Genomic DNA, 14,607 nt, shown 5'->3' on the forward strand with positions numbered 1-14,607 from the left:
TGTAATTATGATGCACTCTTGAACTAACACAAACATTCCTATTGGATTCACATGGCCTCCTACAGAGCATTTTGAAAAGGCAACTCTGTGTGAAGAGGCAACTCGGAGAGCTTGATATTCAGTATGAAGGAAACATCTATGAGAGACTAATATACAGCATATATATATATATATATATAGTACATGTATATTTTACGAAACTCAAATCAAGTGTTTTTTTTCCCTTTCATTTTGAAAAGTTGCCCCCTTTTGAAATAATAGGAGTAAAATGCTTTGAGAAGGGAAGCTCAGCTTTAAAGATCTCGGTGAGGGCGCTATCTAGCTTAGACACAGAAAGAAATATGAATGGCCTTGGGTTAGAGAAGGACCCAGTATTAGATGACATCACGCCACGCACCTTCAAGAGACTGTTTCATGTATTCCAAAAAGAATGTGTACAGTCAACACACACAAAAAAAGCAGATTTTTTTTTTCTTTTTGTACTTCTTTGACCCTCTCCCTCTAACAGCAAGTCAGTTTTTATATGAACTTCTCTTAGGCATTGCACATGGTGCGACTGTAACAGCAACAATACTCTTGAAGGAAGGTGCCAGCAGTGCAGCTGGTATTGCGATGTGCATAAGAGTGAGACCGAGACCTGCAATGCATTGTCATGCTTATTTCTAAGACAATGCTATTGATGAAAGGTTCCCAGTACGTAAAACTATAATGGCTGCAATTAGACAATGTGACCTACAGAAAACAAATGCGAAGAACCAAAAAGCAGAATTAATGACTCAATTTTTTTGTACTGATTTAAAGCATGATAAACTGCAATATTACTGTAAAAGATGTCCAATGGGAAGTGTCCTACAGAAAACAAATGCGAAGAACCAAAAAGCAGAATTAATGACTCAATTTTTTTGTACTGATTTAAAGCATGATAAACTGCAATATTACTGTAAAAGATGTCCAATGGGAAGTGTCTATATAAAGTGCTGCCACTCTCCGAGTGCTAGAGAGACAGGTGAGTGAAGGACAAACAAGGGATGTATTTTTTTCCTGGAAGATCATCTTTCCCCTCGCTGTGATTTTGTACTCAGCATTGGTTTCTGCAGTGTGTGTGTGTGTGTAGGGGTTAATAACAGTATCAGCTGATTCCTGGTGCACACTGCAGGTATCAGTCTTTCAGGTTCAGGAGCCCCACAGAGATCAGTACTGGCTTTCTGTTTGTTCTTTCTGTCTCTAGGTGATTTTGACTCTGAGTGCCGCTCGTACTTTGACGTCACTTTTGTTTAGTCAAGTGGCGCTGCTGCTGCTGTTTCTGTTCTGTGGTATACCTTCCCCCAGCTCCAGTACAAACTTGCACAGTGAAACACAGTGAAGGCTGTTCTAAAATGGAAATAAAAAGTCAAACCTCCTGGTAATTTGGCCTCCAATACTGAAAAAGATTGAAGTAAGGCACGTTAGCACCTTTGATGAGTCCGTGCTGGAGCCAGTATGAACAGAGTTGGGTTTGTCTTGCACCCTTTGCCAAGCTGAAGATATATTATTAAGTTATATTAAAACTAGAGTGCACAAATGAATATTTCTGGTTTCATCTGCTGGACTGCCAGATCAACGCAACACTTCATAAGAATAGCATTATATTCCATTAACAGGAAAATGGGAGAATGTTTTTGAATTGCTAAAAGGAAATAAGATAGCGAAAGTTTGATAAGAATGGAAAAGCCTAGTAAAAAAATCTTTATATATGATAAAGCACTTTATTATAAGCATCAGGTAAGCCAATCTAATGAGAAGAAGCTCATATGACCTTATCTGGTTTTTGGATCGAGACCAAACTCCTTTTAAATAAACAGTTTGACTATTGACATTTAAACAATACAGGAGGAACTAAAAACAAAGCAAAAAACATTTGCTTTTGGGGAACTTGTTACATGGCAGCTCTGGTGAATACTGTTTTATTTCATCATGAAGAATTTAAACTGCTAAATGTGGATTACTCACACAGTGAGTACCATTTGTCAGCAGGGATTGACTTTGAGACATGTTAAAATGAGATGGCAAGTCCGTGTCTGCATTCAGCAGCAAAGTTATTGTAGTCAACAAAATAACAACTGTTAAAAAGTTTTGAGTTTTGTTTGGAAACTCAAGTCACCACACGTACTGATGCACTGTCATCTTGCAGAAACTTAGTCTTCCTGTGCAGTATATAAATCAGCAGCCCCTGTTCAAATTTCATACCAGCCCCAGCTTCCCAGTCAGACAGGAGGCGGAGTGTGGCTGACAGTCTCCCTAGTGAAAATGGAATCTGCTCCCGATTATCCCTTTGATTTCCGGAGTGCGTCTATAATTAGGGGCTGCTGAAATCCCTGAGTCACCCTGCCTAGCACAATGGACAATGGCAGATACCCAGCACACATACACACATGCATACACTTAAAGGGCACACCCTCTATTTAATGATAAAAACTCAGAATTCCCTCCGTTATACACCATTGCAAGTTGTAATGAAAATCTGTCCTTGTTTCAGGGTTTAGTAAAAACTGGATAAAAAGAAACTAGCAAGTGGAATCCCTCTGCCTTTCAGTTTCATTGGGATTCCAAATCATGTTATCCAGCAACAACAGGGAGCAGTATAGTTTTGATAAACAAAATCACAATCAAAAACTCGATAAAAAACGGTTTGGCACCTCAATAATTGAAAGTGTACATGAAAACAACCTCCTCCCTTGCCAATATAAAACCCTGCACAAGGACCATTGGTAGTTACCCAGGTATTACTATTAGTATAAAAACCTGATTTCAGATATTATCTTCCCAGAAGGCCATTATTTCCTTGTAGACTTGATGGCCCTATAGTTACTGTTTAATCAAATGCCCATTTCAGATACAACTACTTTAACGCTATAATATATAGGCATCTGTGACAGAGAGCGAATGAATCCTGGTCAACAATCTCCCTCCCGACCTGGGAGGGCGCTGTATAACCATTGTGCACGTATAAACCTGTAAATCAGCACTTTCACTAAGAGCACTCACTCTGGACTTGTGACCGTGTTGTGTTTGTGTATGTCTTGTTTAGTGTCTTATTATTTCGGGACTGAACCCGGTGGTTTAACTGAGCGATACACATTGGTGTGTAGAGCCAGTTATTATTATTTAAGAGTTACAAGCACACAACCCAGCCAAATAAAGAGCTGATTTCACTGTGAACTGTCTTGTGTCTGTTATTCCTGAGCACTGCATCACCTCTACACCTGCGCACTGCAAACCACTTTGCCACAGCATCACATCGTTGCTCTCTAGTGTCAAAAGAAACTTTAGGCGTCAGTTTCAGAATTATAAGGGTTTTTTTTTCTCACTTGTCGTGCCAGGAGACAGAACTCCACTCCAAACACTTCAGCTCCCACTCTCTTCCCCCTCACAATCTCTGCACAATCGTATCTCTGTTTATTTAGAACACAAAGAGGATGCAAATATAAAAAAGAGCCTGCACTTAAAACATGCTTTGCACAGCAGGTTACTAATAGCCTACGCTGATCAAACTGAGAACTCAGGAAATAGCTGATGGGACTGGAGAAGTTATGGAGTTGTCATCAACTTGTCCGATTCCACCTATCTCTGGTTTCTCTGCTCTGCGGTGAAAGTTTTTTTTTTGTTTGTTTCTGCAGCTGGATCAAATTTTCAAAATGACTTTGGAGTCTCATTCACTTTCTCTCTGTATTTCCGTTCAAAAATAAACTAGCCCCTCCCACCATCTGTGTCTGTGCATCAGATCACATCACAGCCTCTGCATTCTGCTGATTCATCCATTGATTAATCAATAAGGGGAGTATTGCATGACCAGAAGCAATTTAAGAAAAGGTGGGAAAGGACACTGACTGCCTATAGTTTTTTTTGTATTTAATTACAGTATATTATATTTTATAATGTAGGCTACACACTTTATTGCTCATTGTCGTGAAAGAGATCACGGTAATCAACATTTGAGTTGAAACATTCATGAATGTTGACACATATATAAAATAATTCCTTTTTTATACCTAATAATTGACTATGGAAAATTAATAAAGCTGTGAATTGTAGCAACAACAGTTAAACATACTTTAATTTTATTTTCGTTGGGGCATTTGACCAAACCTACATTTTACTGTGAAAGCTGTTGACATCATAACCCCACATCTAAAACAGCCCGGGTGATGACATCAGTCAGATTTCAGTGCTCCGCACATTTAAGATTAGATGCCTGGTGGAATGTTTATTTATCTGTATATTTTAAACCTTCTGCCTCACACACTTCAACATTCACTAGGAAATGCTGCCACACCCTTGAAAAACACCAGCTGCTTATATTTGGATCGTGTATCCACAGAGATTTAGCATCCTGTTTTTGAACATACCTTGTGCCCATTATCGAGATGCAGGGGTACTTTTGAAGTTGACCAAGTGCTAAATCTGAACTTGGATGTTGTTTAACTGGGTCTCTGAGGAGTAAGGGTGTGCTAAAGCTCTCCTATTTATACTTGTAAGAAGTATTTATCGGCAGGTATTAAAAAATGTTGATTTTAAAACAAGAAAAGCTGTCCTTCCCTCACCTTTTCAATTGAATACCAACCAATGGCAATTAACTTGATTGGTACTCAGTTGTAAAGGTGAGGGAAGGATAGAGTTTCTTGTCAATTAATTTATTTAATACCAGGGGAGGGAGGGCTAGGTCGGCCAGGGTGTCCTCGGCTCACCGCACACCAGCGACCCCTGTGGTCTGGCCGGGCACCTGCGGGCTTGCCTGTAAGCTGCCTAGGGCTGCTATAGCTCTGGGAGTCTACAGTGTGTAAAAAAGCGGGGCAGCTAACGGCACATGCTTCTGGGGACAGCTTGTGTTTTTCTTCGCCCCTCTCGAGTCAGTGCATGGGTGGTAGCGATGAGTTGAGCCTAAAAATAATTGGACACTAATAAATTGGGGAGAAAACAATAAAAATAATTGGCGACCACTAAAAAATATTAAAAAAAGAAAAAAAGTATATATATATATATATATATATATATATATATATATAGCAATTATGATTAAGAGTATCAGCACACCCATACTAAAGAGCTGTGGTAATCCAGGGTGTATGTAATATAACTGAGATTTTTTAAAGTATATTTTAATAATGACGTATCAGCAGACCTGCTTTGCTGCACAGCACGACACATGTTGTTTCGCGTGGGAGCGGATGAATCACTTTAACGGATAGCAACAATATCCTAATTGCTTGGTGATTAATGTAAACAGCACTGTTGTGCGTAAAAATAAATGCTTGCGTACAAGAAACAAAGCCTCTGTTGACCTCCATAACGAACATCAGTGCAAACAAAGGTAATTCACACAGATCCAATTAAAAAGATGCAAGTCCTTATAGGATAGCTGGAGAGCCGACAGTATTCTCTAGAACAAAAAACAACTGTTTGACTCTCATTTACAGAGCCATTCCTATACAAGTTATTTATTTTATAACTACTGTACAGGGAAGAGCAACAGCAGTTTATTGACTGATTCAAACTGTTTAATCACATGTAAAAGTCAATAAGCTGCATATTCAGTTTTGCAGAAGATACCAATGTCTGTAGATAATTCACAGAATCCAAGTAACATTCGACTAAACGTGACGACTACTGGGAAGGCATGTGCCAGTCCTGGGATCCATGTCTTTATATTACTATGAATAGCCATGTAATTACATTGTAATACATCAGAATGACTGGGTAATGTCCAATGGTTCCTGCTCATGCACGTCAGCTTCTGTGTATGGGAATGGCCATGTGAAAAACAATGTGTTACCTTATGTAATTGCGTGGTAACACCTTGGCAACTATTTCCATATAATTATACACTTATTACCCCAGTTGTTTTCATGTAAGGGCAGGGACCATTGGTAGTTACCTGGGTATTATCACGTTGTTTGATGTAATTATTAAAACAATTGTTAAAAACACAACACTTCAACTTAAAACACTGGAACTATAGTCTGGTAGACAAGCGTTTTCAATGTCTTTGGTTTCATTTGTACATAATGTTTGAAATTAATAGCTTGTTGTTTTTGCTGAAATTAGCTATGTGGTTTGCCATGGTGCCCATTTTAATGAAGGCTTGCTATCCCTGCTGGGCGAATCTCTCCCTGCTCTGGGCCTCCCTCAGCCCATTAGAGCTCACCCCAGAGCGAGTGTGCGAGTCAATTAGTCCTTGAGACTCCTTGAGGGGCCGCTGTTTGTTATCACTTGCAGAGTAGAAGTGTCACCAAGGTGTCAAGGCTTTTTTAGAAAGGTTTAACAGGAAATGGCACTAACAAGGTGTCTTTGTCTTTCCTGTAGATAACAGCACTTTGAAATGAAGGAACAAACCGTACTTTGAAAGGCACACAGACTGGACCTCTCTCCCTTCTGATGAGTGAGGGAGACACAGTGGTCCTCTCTCCCTTCTGATGAGTGAGGGAGACACAGATTGGACCTCTCTCCTTTCTGGTCAGTGAGGGAGACACAGACTGGACCTCTATCCCTTCTGGTCAGTGAGGGAGACACAGACTGGACCTCTCTCCCTTCTGGTCAGTGAGGGAGACACAGACTGGACCTCTCTCCCTTCTGGTCAGTGAGGAAGACACAGACTGGACCTCTCTCCCTTAGGGTCAGTGAGGAAGACACAGACTGGACCTCTCTCCCTTCTGGTCAGTGAGGGAGACACAGACTGGACCTCTCTCCCTTCTGGTCAGTGAGGGAGACACAGACTGGACCTCTCTCCCTTCTGGTCAGTGAGGAAGACACAGACTGGACCTCTCTCCCTTCTGGTCAGTGAGGGAGACACAGACATAACTTCAAAGTAAGGTACAAAATTAAGCAAAGCGGTGGTCCTGCAGGGAACTCGCTTTAGCCTCAGATCAAATCACGTAAACATCAAGCATATTTTAGGCGCTTCCAATTCCAGATCAAATTGTCAATCCGATAGCTAGTATCTTATTTTTCCTCCAATAAACAATACGTCCAATGATCGGCAAGGAAAGGATTTATATCTACCTCAATCCATTATGTCCCCGCTGTGCTCCAGAGTTCGCCTCCTCCTCTCCAGCCTCTGCCTGTTTTTTTGGCTTTGTGTAACAGGGGAGGGCAGTGATCCTGCCCCCATGCCCATGGCTTTTCCACGGCCTATCTGCAAGCTAATTTAGGTGCAGGGGTACCTCGAAAGGCTAGACCAAGGAATATAGTGTAAAATATGTATAATGCAGTTGTGTTGTTTATTATGTTTTAATAAATAATATATGGCATGAGTTTCCTGACTGAAATAGACACACTTATATATATATATATATATATATATATATATATATATATATATATATATATATATATATATTGATTGGCCTGAATTAAATAAAACATTTAGGCACTGCCCTATCATTTAGATTTAATCCAGGACCCTTTAGCAGGTCACCAGGAGTTTACAGAGGGGGCTCATGGTTTAAAATCTAATGGAGAGAAGAGGGCCGTACAGAACAGCATCCCCTATCTCTATGCTAGAGGCTAAGTTTGTCCAGAGAGCAGAGCACACAGTGTGCCACATATCACACGCTTCTGTGAGGAAACAATGCCTGATAGGAAAATAATGCTGCCGTACAGTAAGCACAGAGCGCTATCTACATCTATGTGACTTTCTGTATTGCCTACCAATCTGCTAAATAGATTCTCCCAAACAGTACAGCATCAGTGCACAGGTGTGTCTTTTAAAATGGCTTTTGAAAGGTTTCCATGTCTGTCCTATCAATTATACCAAAAACTATCATGAAGTATAACCGTGTTTCGTCAAAGGTAATTAACTAAAGCTATGTGTACAAATGTATACAAGGAAAGAAAATATAAGCCATTTACTGGCAGTTAAAGAGCATATTTATAAGGAACACGCCCTGGTATACAGTTACCAAAGTGTTTAATAGCTGGGGCTGCGTGTATGTATTCAGTCTGTATGCCTGTTTATACAGGTGGTGCAGAACCACTGGGAATCAACCTCAGTTTTGTGGTCCTCGTATTGGCAGCCAGGCAAAGAGGGAGCAGCAGCAGGAGCAGCCACGCAATGTACACAGAACCTGCACCCATGATTTCTAAAATAAACTGGAGTTGTGAATTCCATTACAATTCAAAACAACTTCTGTATATGAAAAACTGCACCCGGAATAGACCACATGCAAACTGATATCTGATTGATTGATATTTACATATATATATATATAACTTCTGTGCCTGAGGTTACAAGATAATAGACTTAGGTACCGCATTTTTTTTTACATTTCATAATAAGCAAATCCAAACATAACGGATGTATTAAATATTTTGTAATTTTGTATTTTGTATATTGTATTTTGTATTTTTATTTTTAAAGCTCAATTTATCTCGCTTATGATGTCATAGTGTTTTTGTTATATTTCATGTGTAATATCACAGCCTGGCAGTTTTCCCCTGGAACATTGACAAACACTTTTGGTACTTAAGCATGACAACTCCTCAGGAAAAGGCTGCATGCTGGCAAATTCCATACACTGATAATCTGCAGCATTTCATGTGACACACAAGACTGGCATTGCAAAAAAAGAACACATGAAAATATATTGCAATGAACAATCTTTTATGTATGCAAATAACCTATTAGTCCAGCAAGTTTGGATGGGCAGACTTCCAATCCATGTGACCAATGGCAATAGGGGGATTGTATTTTGTCTGTGTTGAGCAGTCTTATTGTTAAATTCAGTGACGTCCTCTCATCTGTGCTACGATCAAATTTTCATTTTGGTATTTTCCTTTTTTGACATTGCCTAAGGTACAAGTGCTTAATGGCATTTTGGAGGCTCATCCAGGATTCTAATGAACAAAACTGTATATAGAGACTTTTTTTTTATTGTGACAGTATTAAACTATATTATATTTCTTGCTGGTAAGAAAAACTTTATCCTGGTTCAGATCAACATTTCTTACTGTTTCAGTTTTTTTACATTGGTATGGCCTTAGTGCTATAATATACAATACTATGCTATGCTATACTAAAATTAGAAAGTCAGTTTAATCTTTAAATATGATTTTAAAAATATTAAAAGAGATGGTATACTCTACAATACATTGTGAGGCATTGGGAGAAAGGACCGCTAAGCAAAGCTGGCTGCTCAAACTCTTGAAAATAATTTCAGTTATGATAAGAGACATCCTGCATAGGACATATTAATTTAAGAACGATGTGGTATATTCACTGCATGTGATGACCTCTATAAAAAGGATAAGATGCATTGGAGCGTTTCATGATTGGTTGATTTCACCTACGTGACTTATTAGGTCAGGGTACAGTCCAATCTTACTCTCCGAAATAGAATGCCCAGCCTAACAATATCACATGGTCTTTTACCTCCGTAACACATGAGTGATGTTGTGGACATGTTGCCATGGAGCTGCTGTGTTGTCAACAGTTTGCTGATACCGTGGAAACATACACACAAATATAACCGGCCCAAGCTCAAATCAAACAGGTGTGTGGTTAACATTTGAATCTGTGAGGAGTATAAACTGAACCCCGCGGATCAATGGGACAAGGTTTGGTCCTGTGTAGGACTGCATTATACATGAAACAAAACAAATCGATTTCAGTGAAGTTCATTTCAACAAGTGTAGGACCCACAGAAGACAGCAACACGTCTATTATAAACTAGAAAACAATACAATAAAAAAGTGCATCCCTTTTTAACAAATACATTTGACATTGTGATCTATGGAGGATATACAGTGAAAGCTTGCTTTACGACCACCTCACCACAAAGCTCGAGTTAAGACCATGTTTTTACAGATTCCATTGACTTCACTGTTAACAGACCTTCAATATTAAGACCACCCCACAATTAAGATCGTATTTTGTTGGTTCCTTGACTGGCCTTAACAGAGTACTGGGAAAAGCATTGTCAGCCCTCAATGCACCCCAAACACTGGACAGAAAACTTTGGAAAGTAAAATAATCAAAAAATGTGCTTCAGGCACTTATGAAAATGCTTCCACACCCCCGGAAAAAAGATTCAGGAAATACAAGAGCTGCTGTCAGACAAGCTTAGACACCTAACCTTAATATTTGCACAATCATAACCCTTGTATGCCATTTGCTTGAAGGACAAGGGTTTGTTTGTGAAGGAAACAAGCAAACTTAATTTAAACATTCCGAGAGCAACTTGTTTGCATAAAGATAACAAAATACATTTTAAAGCAATGGAAATAAATTGCCTTTTTGTCCAGTTATTTTTCTCCACGAAAGAGTTAAATCCACCATGTCTATTTTTTTTTTCTTTACATATCTGAAATATATTTCAGATTGTGCACGGATTCTGAAAAAAAAGTAATCTGACCTACAAGTCTGCCTGGTATTTACACACTTAAAGAAGAAATGTCAAAATCTGCAGAAAAACTTAATTAATAACATCGATCTTTAGAGTCAAGGCATTCCCAGCCACCCCTGTAAAACATGTCAGTTGTAAGTCTGACCTTTTTATATAGACATGGTCATGGTATCATTAACAGAAAAAAAAAGGTTAAAAAGAAATGGCTATCTTTTGGAAATATCTGTGACGAGAAGAAAAATAAATTGCTGCATTAGTTACCATGGAAACCATCCAGGCCCAAAGAAGAGTGAAACCTGAGACCTCTGACAGTAATCCAAGGGCAGCGGTAAGTAGTATTATTTTTTAGAAGTTATTAAGCTACTCTGACAATCCATAATGTCGCTTACTGTATCCCCAGCAGGGCACAACTGAGCCACAAAACATTTATTTTTTATAAAACTGTATTACTAATACAGGTTTACGGGACGTTGAACTTGGGGTATAATTAATCCTTTGTGGACTCACCATGTTAACAGTTAAACAGTTTATTAATCACAAACCTTGTTCATTATTATATCATAAGGCCACAATGTGGAAAGTTCACCAGCCTTGTCGTGTTTGTGAGTCCTAAAATATGTGCACAACGAAAGCAGTTTATCTGTGGTTTTCAAATACATTTCCCTATCCCTGAGCTTATAAAATGTGGTAATATGGAACATATTTAAGTACAACATTAAAACTGTAAATTACATATACAGCATACGAAATTCACCAACACTTGATACATTCTTGGGATATTTCAATGACACCCCACAATTTCCTCATGTAAGAAACTACTGTTACACACATGATTGTACAAAGAGGCCATGTCAGTAGTTACTAGCAATATCATAGCATAGCTAAAAATGCAAGGCATTACTACTTAATGATCCTTTTAGTGTAGTTTGTTCATTATAGTTTCCATCGAACAAAACAAAGGACACATTCTTTATACAGGCATATTACCTGATTTCATTTTAGCGCAACCTTTCGGGAGTATTGGGCAATGCATCACTCAGCATTTTACATGCTACAGTCTGATTTGATAGGCATACTGTACAATTAAAAAAAATTAAATATATGGTCAGGTATGACGATAAAGGCTGCAAATCCCCATGACTTCAAAGGGAATGCTAGCATCATTCTCTACAGTCCAGCCTGCTGATTCCACTGACTGGGAGATCATGGAGAGCAGAGGCAGGCAGCTCTGGTCTTTGGGTTTAATTGGTTCAAATGAATAATTATGGACATGGTTGGAAGTTCAATTAACCCTGTTTACACTACCTAAATGGTCTGCTGAAAGCGCGATGGTAATAAAGTACAATCACCATGCATTAGAAATGAACTATGAGCAGGGTATTGCTTTACTTATTTTTCTGTTCCTACTTTGTAAATATATACAAAAAATGCAAGACACTCCTTCTTGACTATATGGCATTGGAATCTGCAAACAGCTATAAAAACTACCACAAGGAACTGTGAAGCCCTTCCCTGATTGATAAGACCAGTCTTGTGTGTCAGGCCAGTGATTCACAGACCCATTCCTGGACCATGAGGTTTAGCATCATAAAGCCAGTTTCACCGGATGGCACTCCCCACCTAAGTTCAATAAAGAGGTAACGTTCACATTTACCATCACACGGAATTGCTAAAGCATTATTGGTATTTAGCGAAAGTCCAAGCAGTGTATTTGCTTTATGATGTCATCCTCTTCAGGTGTGTTGTGTTATTTTGCTACTTGTGGTCTCTGTTCTCTTGTGTTGTGTTAAACCCTCTTACTGCTATTCAAGAGAGCAAAAAGGGACCTAGGTGTAGATACAGCAGGCCAGACTTTTCAGCAAAGGGCTAGCTGAGAGAATTCAAATACTGACCTATTAAATCAGTTCTTAATTAGTGTTAGGGTTAGGGCAACGAATCAAAGAGAATGTTTGATGTGTTCGAAAGAATGTAGTACAGTTTTACATCGGCCCTTCTTTCTGCACCTTCTTCCTGCCCTTTCTTTGCCTCAGTACTATTAAATGTTTAACTTTCTTGTCTTATGTGTCTTACCCCAGCTTGGTACAGGTTGGTCTTAGCTTTATTGTGGATATCACATGGCTATTAAAAGCAGTGATAACTTGTCTGAATCATTTTTATACCGTATGAACTGCATCTTCATATGTCTATAAAGACAGTCTGTCATAAGTCTGAATAAAATAAACAATACAAAAAGTAAGTTTCTGCAATTGACCTTTAAAAGGCCTCTGTTTTTTTGTAAAGTCATTCATTGTTGCCTTCTACAGATAAATGTTACCTATTTGCATATGCAGTAAATGGTACAAACAAATAGGCACAGCATGGACTTAGAGAACATTGTTAAACTCTTATCACAGTCATCTTCAGCAGTACACCGGAGAGCAAGATACTAGTTAACCCTTTAAATTGCAATCAAGACACCAACCAATTCACGAAAGTATTTATTATTATTATTATTATTATTATTATTATTATTATTATTATTATTTTTATTTTAGCTATGAGTTTTGTTACATGTTTTCATAATGTGGTCATTTTAGGGAAGGCAGTATCCTATAACTATGCATTCATTTAACATTCATTCCTGATCATTTTCATATTTTGCTTCCCGGAAATGTCAATTATTTTGGCACCAATTTCACGAACACACAAACTGACTTCCGAATATGGATCCATCTTTGATGTGCTTGTAATTACATTATCTTATTTTGTATCACAGCTATTCAAATACCCTTAATCTTTAATCTATTTACTATAAAGGCGTAGCATGGAAAAGTTATTCCTTACTTTTCCACTTGCTAGCGCCCCACCAGACTTATGATAGGACTATGCAGAGATCATTCCAGGTTAGTCTGTGTTTAATAATGTAACTACCTCAGCAACAACAGCAAAGTGAATTAGCTCCTGCACCACTTTCACTGCACCCCTGATTATCATGCACTTTGAAAAGTTCCTTCACATGTTGTCTGAGCTATATTAAATTCTATCTATGAGGAAAGATGCTAGTGCCACGTTTCATTGCTGTCCTGTGCACCCTTTTTACCCCTCTATAGGTGTGGACACAGTATTTTGTTGCCAGGTAATTAACATATAAGAAACAGCCAGTTTCCTAACACCTCAGTCATTGGTGAAGGCGTCAGCCGAAACAGTAGTCTCTTATACATTGTATTTTTTGATCTATAATTGAGGGGTTTTGAAGTAATGGTTTAAGATGCCTGTGGTCCTTCAGATTCGGGGGCATATATAAACATGTAATAGCAAGGTCACTACTTGTTGTCTCTGCTCTTAAATGGTGGAAACGTGTCATATTGTCCTCGCCATGTAAGAGCAGAGAGTATTGGTAATTACCCAATCACTAAAATGTAATTACTTAGCTACTAATGCCCTGTAATCAATTTTAAGTAAAGTGTCCTGCAGTATTTCTCAACCCAATGCAGGATATGAAAATGACTTTTGAAGGCTGCAGTTTTGTGGCTGTTGTAAACAGGCACATGCTTTGGGAAGTGATTTACCTACCAACCATAACCTGAATAAATACATTGACGTTAGAAAAAGCCAAATCGCAGTTCAGATACAAGTATTTCAGGAGTGGCTGTCTTTACAGGGACATTTTGTCTAATTTCATCCACACACACACACACACACAGATGTACAAACACTCACTTTGCACAGTGAACTTTCTTTTTGGCTGTATTTAGCGCTGGAAACCCAAGCCCCAGGGTGACTGCCAAAGCCAAAGCTGCTCTTCTTGTCTGTTGAACATGAACCAGATCCCTCAGCCTGCGCGAGTGCCAGGGTGGGTGAGGACACATAGGAGGCTCTCCAGCAGGTACCTGGCAACACGCACATCTCCATAGCAACCACCCCCTCCCCCTTCCACTCACCAGGCCAGATTTATCAATGCTGTGAACACACCCATACCAGCTCTGCAGCCTCTATGCACACACCTGCCCAGACCCCTTTACATGCAAGTGGAATTCAATAACCTGTACATATATACTTTTTTATATATATATATATATATATATATATTCAGGGCAGGCGCAAGGACAGAGTCAGGAGGGTTATATGGCAGGGTATCATAAACCTTCTGAATAACCAGGTCTAAGAATGGTCAAAGATCTTGAAAGAGGATTTATGTGTAAATTGTACCAGATACGGTTCCATGTTAAATCCCCTCAGTTTTAAATGTCTT

Source organism: Acipenser ruthenus, chromosome 19, assembly GCF_902713425.1.
Source record: "Acipenser ruthenus chromosome 19, fAciRut3.2 maternal haplotype, whole genome shotgun sequence".
Taxonomy (NCBI): Eukaryota; Metazoa; Chordata; class Actinopteri; order Acipenseriformes; family Acipenseridae; genus Acipenser; species Acipenser ruthenus.